At 36.9% G+C, this 10,195-nt stretch overlaps 1 long non-coding RNA gene across 1 annotated transcript; it reads right to left on the bottom strand.

Annotated features, from left to right (window-relative positions):
- Positions 1-5,521: 5,521 nt before the first annotated feature.
- On the bottom strand, positions 5,522-8,670 carry LOC144983788 (uncharacterized). Its single transcript, XR_013647597.1, has 4 exons — positions 6,824-8,670; positions 5,927-6,214; positions 5,704-5,841; positions 5,522-5,631 (listed from the first exon to the last, which is right to left on the bottom strand). It is a non-coding gene; the product is annotated as an uncharacterized LOC144983788 (long non-coding RNA).
- Positions 8,671-10,195: the final 1,525 nt, after the last annotated feature.

The following is a 10,195-nucleotide window of genomic DNA, read 5'->3' as shown; positions in this document are numbered from 1 at the left end:
TCCCAACCCTTTTTAGGGCCCCTTCCTAACAGGATGAACAACTCTGGACCTCCCAGCAGGGTCGAGGAGGGAAAGAAACTCCCTCCAATGTGTGGAAGTTACAGGTACCCGTTGGTACTGTTCGAATGTTCTTTGTTCTTAAGTTTACAATTTTTTTAACTCTGTTTTGTTCTTTTGTAGGGTTCACAAATATTATCAATATAATAAATGAGCAGACTGGGTAACTATAGAACAGTCTCAATAAACGTGAACGGTCTTGGCAAACTGTAAAAAGAAGCAGTGCTAACAAAACTGAAAAAGGAAAAAGCAAAGGTGATCTTCATGCAAGAAACACATCTGCCAAAACCAGCGATACAATAAGAAGGGACATAACAAAGTGGACCACCTTAATCATGGATCTCATTCAAGACTAGAGGTTATAAAAATGAATGTGCTGCCCAGACTATTGTATTTATTTCTGGCATTACCGGTACATATTCCAGACACTTTTACTTAAAGAGCAAACAGCTGAGGACTCCACTACAATGCTGGAGACTCTGTGGAAGCGCGGATGCTAATCATTCACACATCTTCTGGACATGCAGTAAAGTTGTTCCCTTCTGGCAAAGCATCATCACGACCTTGCAGGAAATACTAAGGTATGAAATACCCGCTGACCAGTGGCGATTTCTTTAAGACTGAAAAGGAAGCTCTGCTTCCCTTATAATGTCACAAAGTTAATGGTCAAACGTGTACTATTGTATTGTATTGTATTAACATTTTATTGACTAAAAATGCGTTAGAAAACGTTCATCTCAAAGACGAGTTCGTTCAGAATCAGTTTCACACAGCAGGTCGGCTGACTTGATTTCCTTCTCATTGACTCCCGCATCCTCACAGTGTATTTCCCTATTGAAGCCCAGCGTCCATTGACTTCAATGGGGCTGCTTTTTTTCAGCGCTTCGAAACTAGATGGTCATTGGATAAATGCTGCAATTATGTCCCGCCCACGGATGCTCAGCATCTCTGGGGGTGAATGGGGAGTGGGCTGGCCCGGACTCCGAGCTTATGCGTGATGATTGGAGGGTCTGTTGAAAGACTGCATCTCCTTTTGACTGACAGCGATCAGTCAAAGTTCAGTTGAAATAAAAACTGCTGCAACCTTTTTCTTTGATATTTGCTTGGCGAAATTGCTTGATTATCATCATACATTTCACACAATTATACACCACATTCCTCGTTTCAGTTTTTTCAGAGTTTAATAATTTTTTTTAGATCATTCATTCATTCATTCATTCATGAGCTTCCCCTCTCTGACAGACCAGTAGCCGCCACTGCCGCTGACCCACGGATACTATACCTACTGTAGGACTGTTAACAGCAAGAGTGATACAAACAGATGACAAGTATCTTTTTAAAGTCATGATCATGGCCTGCAAAAAAATCATAACAAGAAATTGGCTTAAAAGTGAACCACTAAGACAGGATCAATGGACAGACATTATGGAATAGATCTGTTCTTTGGAAAAAATGTCATTTCCCTTGAAATGAAATCTTTAAATCTTTTAACTACAATGGAGGATATGGAAGCAATATGCACCCCGCTCAGAACTTAAAGTTCAAAACTAACTTTTACCCCACTTGTTCAACTGTGTCTGTTTGTTTTGTTTTTGTGTATTTTCTTTTATTTTCTTTAATGGTTTGTTTTCTTTTTCTTTGTATTTCAAAAGTGCAAAACGTTAAATAAAAAGTCAAAAAATAAAATTAAAGCATGCATTAGCACCTCTGTGCTATGGAAGCGATTCTGTAGCATAAATAAAAAGCAAACGCAAAGCAAAAAAAGCAGCTTCATTTTGAAAGTGAAAAAGCATTTCTATTAATCCATTTAAAATGTCAAATTAGACATTTCTAAATGAATTATGCTACACATTTACCAGAGAACTTTTTCAAAATGAAATGTCAAATACCATTTTTCATTTTAATTTTAATTAAGTGACAGAAAAAGCTGTGTTGAGGAAGGAAATGAAAAAGCATTTTGAAGTATTGCTTTTTCTTTTTAATTTTGAGTCAAAAAATGCAGCTTCATTTTGAAAATGAAAAAGCATTTCTTTTAATCCATTTTAAATGTCAAATTAGACATTTCTAAATGAATTATGCTACACATTTACCAGAGAACGTCTTGAAAATGAAATGTCAAATAACATTTTCATTTTAATTTTAATTAAGTGACAGAATAAGCTGTGTTGAGGAAGGAAATGAAAAAACATTTAGGTGGATTGCTTTTTCATTTTATTTTTGAGTCAAAAATGCAGCTTCGTTTTGAAAATGAAAAAGCATTTCTGGTTTTGACTTTGCTTTTTATTTATGCTACAGAATCGCTTCAATACTGTGCTGGCAAGAGAGAGGACTGGCAATGTTCTTAAGATGGTAAAATCCTGTTTTCACAACGTTTCTGATGTGAGGCATAAAACTCAGCTCAGAGTCAAAAAGAACGCCCAGGTTTCTCACACATTGAGAAGGTTTAAAATTCCTAAGTTTGGGTAAAATAATCTCTTTTGTCTTCAGGACCAATGATTAAAACTTCAGTTTTGTCCTGGTTGAGCTGCAAGACGTTTTCTACCATCTTCAACTTTACATCTCAAATGCATTTTAAAAGAGTGATTATAGGTTCAAGGTCATCAGGAGACACGGCGATGTAAAGCTGTATATCATCAGCATAGCTGTGAAAGTCAACGCCGTGTCTCCTGACACGGCGTTGACGACATCTCCAAGAGGCAACTCCTTGACGACATCTCCAAGAGGCAACATATATAAATTAAAAAGTATTGGAGCCAAAACTGAACCCTGGGGAACCCCACAACTCATTTAGTGAACTCCTGAGGACCGAGTATCCATACTTACAAAAAGTGTCAATCTGTGAGATAGGAGTGAAACCAGTTAAGAGCAGTTCCTGAGGCCGACCCAACTCCTAAGTCTGTAATAAAATCTGGTGACCTACCGTATCAAAGGCGGCACTACGATCCAGCAGTACCAGAACAAAAAGTTTCTGAAAAATGTAATTATGTCTGAGATCATTTAAAACTTTCAAAAGGGCCGTCTCAGTACTGTGATTTGTCCTAAAACCAGATTGACATTTTTCAAGAACATTATGTTCATTTAAAAAATCATGTAATTGAATAAAAAAACAGGTCTTTTGGATACAGGTCTGTAATTGTCCATAATATTTGGATCCAAGTTACTCTTCCTCAGAAGGGGGCTCACCACTGCCGTCTCACAGGCAGAGGGGAAGACATCCATCTGAAGAGAGCGGTTTACGATGTTTAAAAGCTCTGACTCAAAGAATCCATAAAATTTTTTGAAAAGAGAAGTGGGAATGGGATCTATTCTTTCTGTGATGCATTTTTAACATGTTCTTGCTAATCTGATTTTTCCCCCCAACAATATTTCTTTTTAATCGCAAGGTGTTCAAGTTATAGACTGACCAATTGGATGCCCCGATAAAAGTCCCCCACCTCAACGTTTGATTAACAGATTCTCCAGAGCCCCTCTTCAGTGTAAGGGTTGTGGCCTTCAAACAAGCTCACTCCTAATTCATACTCAGACCAATCACTGGCATCTGGCTCCAACATGGAAGGAAAATGGCGAGTGAAGGTAAGACATTTTCTATGGGTGTTGTCACATTCTCTCCGTCCAGTTCTCTTAAAGTTAATGGGTAAATAATGTGAACCCTAAACAGAGAAAGGAATGATCTTTGTTATCAATTCAGCATCAGGATGAAATGTTCCAGAACTTTTTATGAAACATAAAAACAATAAAAATTTCTTGATGGTAGTTTAATCTGAAAATCAGCAACATTTTTAAAGTAGTGTCAAAAGTGCTTAAGCGTAAAAAAATTAAATAAAAATACACTTTAAAGAATTAGAAAAACAAGTGATGCATCAATTTCTTGCATTTTTTTTAGTTTTCAACATCTGGTACATCATTCTCTACATGTACAGTCAATGGAAACATGTTGATCAAGTCAAGAAATGTGACAAAGCAAAAGTCGCTGCTGGCAGTTAACCTAACCAAGATCTGAGGATTTACACCCGTGTGGTTAGCAGCCTCACCATTCAGCCAGCAAACACATCTAACCACTCACATCCCAGCACACGATCTCTGCTTCAGCTATTGAGCTTCATCCAAAAAACAAAGAAAGTAGAGCATTTAGAGAGAAAGTCTTTTATTCATTATACAAAGTACATTATTGTTACAATGATAATACAATTGTTACAGTCTTGAGTGAGATTAGGAACCTTGAGATGAAAAAATTAATGTCTAACCTTTGACAGCAGAGCAGATTTTGTTTGAAAGCAAGAAACTTAAAGGCGGCAGCAGAGAAACCACTGACGCTTCAGCAAAAAATACAGATACTCATGTAGAAACATTTAACAATACTGAAATATTCATTTTAACATGTGTCCATAAATTCCAGCAAAAATAGACAACAATTAAGTGACTACTATGGTTTATTTAGCTGTAAGAGGGAATAAGTTATTTATATTTCTGCTTTGGAAAAGAAAGGTTTTGATGGCCTTAAAGAAAATGAAAAAAAATTAAAACAAATTATTTTTTTTTCTTCTATAAAGATTATAATTTTACATATAAAAAGCCCTTAATTTTTACTATGATTCTTCATTCTTGCATTTTATTGGATGAGAAGTTAAAACACAAAAAGACATTGTTAGGTAGGGTGGTTCCATGCGTTTTCTCTTATCATATGTATTTGTTAAAATTGTTAAATTTCTTGCAGAAATTAGAAGAAAAGTTTCCTGAAAATAGCAGCTGAGCTGATCACAACAAAATACGAAAAGCTTTTAAAATAATGATAATGTGGTTAAACTACAGAAATCCATTTGCAATAGTAAGTAAGCATTTTTAAAATTATTAATGCAGGATCTTAGATTAATATTTTATAATTTAATATCAGATAACTGTAAAAAATATATATATATATATATATATATATATATATATATATATATATATATATATATATATATATATATATATATATATATATATATATATATATATATTCTACACATCCCCATATAGGGAAAGTGTTTTTTTCTTCAAATATTCTATCATAAAATTACTGAAATGTTGATTATGACTTTTCTATTAAACTTTTTTGTGTACACAACATGTACATTAAATTGTGTGTTTTTTGTGTTTTTGTGCTGCCAATTTAGACATCTTTAAATTTCCTCAGCTTTTAGTGTCTTATTTTATTTTGGGGTTTTTAGCAAACAAAACTATAAACTATGAGTTAAAGCAAATTTTATGGGTAAGTGTCCAAAATAAATGGAGTTATATATGGTTATTTACTTTTGAAAGAGGAATGAAACACTTACAAATGATTTAATAAAAGAAAGATGAATTTTTAGGATGATAAAATGACCTTGAAAAAGTAAAGTCAATCCAATCAACACAATGTTTAACTATTCTTCAGTGAAAAAGCAGAACAGAATGAAGATTTTGCAACAGAAATACTTTTTTATTGGCAGAACAAAAATTATCGTTGGGCGCTGCGTTGTTGCCTGGGTTCAGTTTTTCTATTCTTTTTTTTTATTTTAACGTCTGCGTAGATAACATCAGCTTGTGCGTCTCCTGAAAAAATACAGACTTTTAATAGACTGCTATGATACACATTCTGTACAAAATACTTTACTAGTGACGTACCTGCATTAACTGCTGCCGCTCTTTGTTTTCGGCAAAGTTTTATTAAAGCGGCGATCAAAGCAGCAAGAAGTAAGAATGAGACAAATGCAGCAACTGCAGCAACTGCAGCAAATGTAGCCACAGAAACTGACTGTGAACCTGGAGGAAAAGAAAGTTTATTTAGGTTTAGATTTCACTGATTTGAATTTGTCCAACATTTCTCTGTGGAAAATGTATACTGCACCGTTGCAAGCAGTGATGGTTTTAACCGTCTCATCTCTGCTGACATTGTTCCAGACTTTACACATGATGTCTCCATGAAGCTGTCCATGTATGATGATGTAAACATTAAACACACTGGATCTATCAGATGTGTCATTGTTCAGGGACTGACTGGGTTTGTTTGTTTGTAAAAGTAAGAAACCATTCAAAGTCAGAGTGAGCTCTGCTTCATCTCCCTCATAGAAGCAGGTGACTTTCTGCTGTTCTGGTGACAAACACTGCTGAGACACCGTTAACACAGACACAGGAGCTGCAAGAAATAAAATATATTCAAGTAAAAACATCACCAAGAACAATGTGAAACGTTTCTTTAATATCTCATTAAAGTAACAAAAACAGTCCTAAATCCTGAATGTATAATATGAGTAAGAAAGCTACAGTTTCTGGTTTACATGGAAAACCATTTTCTTTTATTTTTTTAGAAACAGTTGATTTCCATTTTTTCAAAATTGATTACAAAAAAACAGGAAACTGCAATGGAAGATAAATTAATTATAAGAGTAAAAAAAAATATGTCTATGTAATATTTCCTTCTAAGTATATATAGGGTACTGTAACCCTTTATTGTTGTTAATACCCAGTTTGATTGAATTGTAATAAATTAATTTATGATTTGCCTCTTGAATTATTACTCAATATTCTTAATATACTCTTAGATGGACATTTAAGTTTAATTAGAGAATTGTTAAAAACAGTTGAGTTCATGTTTTGTGTTTCTCAGAGATAAAGTTAAGTAACAAGAACAATTTATAATTTTTTTCTTTACAGAAACTGAATTTTATTTTCAGGTCATAAATATGTATTTTAGAACAAATTGACAAAAAAATGTGGGGGGAAAAAAGAAAAATGTTTTTCTTACCAAGTACTCTGAGAATCAAACTGGACTTTCTCAGTACTTTTCCATCAGAGTCAAACTCCTGAAGGGTGTAAACTCCAGCATTTGTCTTTGAGACATTGTTCAATTTGATTGTTCCATTAACAAGTTTAAAATATGGGTGATCAGTTATCATTTTTCCATTTTGGTCTGTCTGGAAAATTGTGGACCCGTCATGTTTTAGCTCCTTCTTGCCACTATGGTATTTTTCTGACGGATAAAAATGAACAGATTTTCCATCTGCAGTGAAACATGAAGTTTCCTTTGATTCATTAAAGCTGCAATCTGTAAAACATGGAAGACACAAAGATAAAAAAAAACATTCATTTAGCAATAAATATGTTTTTTTAAAACTTATAATTTAGCATTGAAATATTTTACAGAACTTTGGTTAATTCAAAATTTGTCTGTTTTTCTTGAAGAATTAGACTTTCTTCAAAAGTATAATTTCACACTAAAATGTACCTTTTCCAAAAGATCCTGTTAGCAGAGCTGCTGTGATCAAGGAGATGAGAATCATTGTGACTGAAAAAAAAAAAAAAAACACATATCAACATGTTAAAAATACATATGATTTACTCATTTAGGAAGAAAGAAAAACAACCAATAGTTATACTTACAACTGTACTCTAGTTCTTGGGTAAAGGTCAAAATCACCAACGATATGACACAGAGGAGTGAAGGTGTTTCGCTCTTTGACTGACAAGACTGAATGCAGCAGAAATGGGACGGTGTGTGTGTTTGTGTGTGTGTTTGTCTTTTTCCGTGGCCGGCCTCTCTGTTAGAAACGACAGAAGTATGTGTGTGGTTTTGTAAGTGACAAAAACAGTTGGTCAACAAGGCTGTTGCTACAAAACTTTTTCTAACACCTTGTGTGCTTTTTTCCTCTGGGACTCCTGATGTTAAATGTATGTTTGTGGTTTTGGGAGGAAAGCTTAAAGTAATAAGCAGAAAACAGCAGCTGAGCTGATTACAACGCTCCCCAAGTCTGGACACTAAAACTCTACAGATTTTCTGATAACTTGTCATTTCATATGTGTGAAGTACATCTGAGAACATCGATCGACGTTCACAAAACCATCAAAGACTAAACATAGAATTAAACATACAAATAGTTTTACTTTAGTCTTGTTGATTTGTGTTTATTCCAGAGTTCTGAATGCACTACATCTCCCAGCAACCCTAGCTCACAGTTCCTGGATGCCACACACCTGACTCTCATTTACAATCATTCACAATATACTTAAGCACTCTCAACATTCTCAATGTCTTCCATGTATTGTAAATGGGATTAACACAGATAATGCTCCATGTAGCGATACACCTAAAAACATTCAACATTAGTTGGTAGCTCCTCCCATAAGCGCCCACGGTGTCAAGTTATAAAAAAACTCAATTTTGGACAGGCAGGGCGGTAAATCCCTGACAGCAGGTTATATGACAGAGCCCAGACCAGCTGCCATGCTGCGGCATCAGCGCCATGTTTTCCATTAAACATTAAACTGACATTCCTCATCCCACACCAACACTGGCTGTGTTTCTTCAGTTTGTCGGCTCCTTCAAGTTTCAGAAGAAATAAATCTGGTGTCTTGCATTCCTAAGTCTTTCCTATTTTGGGTCCCGGAAACAAACAAAGGTTTGCCAGTATCTCTTCGAGGCCAACCGATGGTCCTTCTCATGGCCTCACCAAACGCCTCCCAGAACCCAGTTTTTGCCTCCGAAACAGTCCGGGCCGCAGCTTGAATAGACTGCTGGTACCTGTCAGCTGCCTGTGGAGTCCCTGGCCTGAGAGAGGCCTGGTAGGACTCTTTCAGCTTGATGGCATCCCCTTCTTCTGGTCCCCACCACCGGGTTTGGAGGTTACCTACCAGGTGTGGGAGTTAAAGACCTCCAAAAGAATTGCCATCCAATAGATTCCTAATGCCACTATAATATTTGTAAAACTGATGAAAATAAAGAGATTTTCCAGCAGCAGCAAAAGATAAAGTTTCCTTTCATTTATAAAAACTGCAATATGTAAAACCTGTTGTTGCAAACTCTGAAACTTTCACTTTATAAATTAAAAAATATTTTAACAGAACTTATGGTTGGTTCAAAAAAACTATTTGTCTTAAAATATTCTACTTTTTTCAAAAGTATAATTTTACACAAAAATGAACCATTTCTAAAAGTTCCTGTTAGCAGAGCTGCCGAGAACAAGGAGATGAGAATCATTGTGACTGTAAGAGAAAACATATATGTGATGTATTCATTAATGAAAAAATGTCATAGTTATATTTATGTCTGTACTCTAGTTCAAAGTGTCACGGCTGGAGGGACGGAAACCCAAGTGCAGATAGAAATCAGGCTGAGACTCAGGAATGCGCTTAGGGGCGATTTAATGCTAACAGAAAGCGCCACAATGTGGGATAACAAAAACACAAAAAACTCCTCAAGAGAGGGAAAACTGCAAAAGGCAAAAAAAGGGAACAACTAAGCTCAGAAAAAGGCCAAAGGACAAAACAGACCTCAGTGTCGGCTGAGTAGGAAAAACCACTGACTTAACAGGGACGCACCGACACTGAGGACTGAGTAGCATCAACTTAAATAAGCAAGATTGCAAAGTGCAGGCAGCTGTGCACTCCTCCACAGAGAAGACCAGGCAGGAAAGGGAGGGGCCATCCAGGAGGAGCGACAGCTGACCTGCAAAACACAGAGACAGTCAGGAAACAGAACAGAAAAAACACCACACTGTGTCATAACCCCCCCCCTCAGAGTCCGGCTTCCAGACGGATGAGAAGGTTGGTCCGGATGTTCCCGATGGAATCGAGCCAATAGTCCCTTGTCCAGGATGTCCCGCTTGGCCACCCACTGGCGATGCTCAGGACCGTAGCCCTCCCAGTCCACCAGGTACTGCAAACCACGGCCCACTCTCCGAGAAGAGAGAAGTCTGTTGATCGTGTTGACCAAACCACCATCCACGACTCGCGGTGGAGGGGGTGCCCCCCGCACGGCATGTAGGGAACTCTCACTTGCAGGCTTCAACTTGCTCACGTGAAATACAGGGTGAATTCTTAAGGAGGGTGGAAGAGCCAGTTTCACAGCAACTGGGTTGATGAGTTTAGTGATTAAGAAAGGCCCTATGAAACGGGGATGCAGCTTCCGTGGCCCAACTTTCAGGGGTACATCGGTTGAGGACAGCCACACTTTGTCTCCAACTCTGTACTGTGGTGCCACAGACCGCCGGCAGTTGGCCACTATGGATAACCGCTCTTGATTTTCCATCAAGCGAGTACAAAACACCCTCCAAGTGCGCTGGCAGCGTCGAACAAAGGCAGCAGGGCCTGAAGTGGACGCCATGCCTTCTTGATGGGGAAA

The sequence above is a fragment of the Oryzias latipes genome, chromosome 14 (genome assembly GCF_053564925.1).
Source record: "Oryzias latipes strain Hd-rR chromosome 14, Olatipes_Hd-rR_3.1".
In the NCBI taxonomy this organism is placed as follows: Eukaryota; Metazoa; Chordata; class Actinopteri; order Beloniformes; family Adrianichthyidae; genus Oryzias; species Oryzias latipes.
Note: the sequence above shows the minus strand (reverse complement) of the source record. Positions and strands in the feature narration are given on the sequence as shown.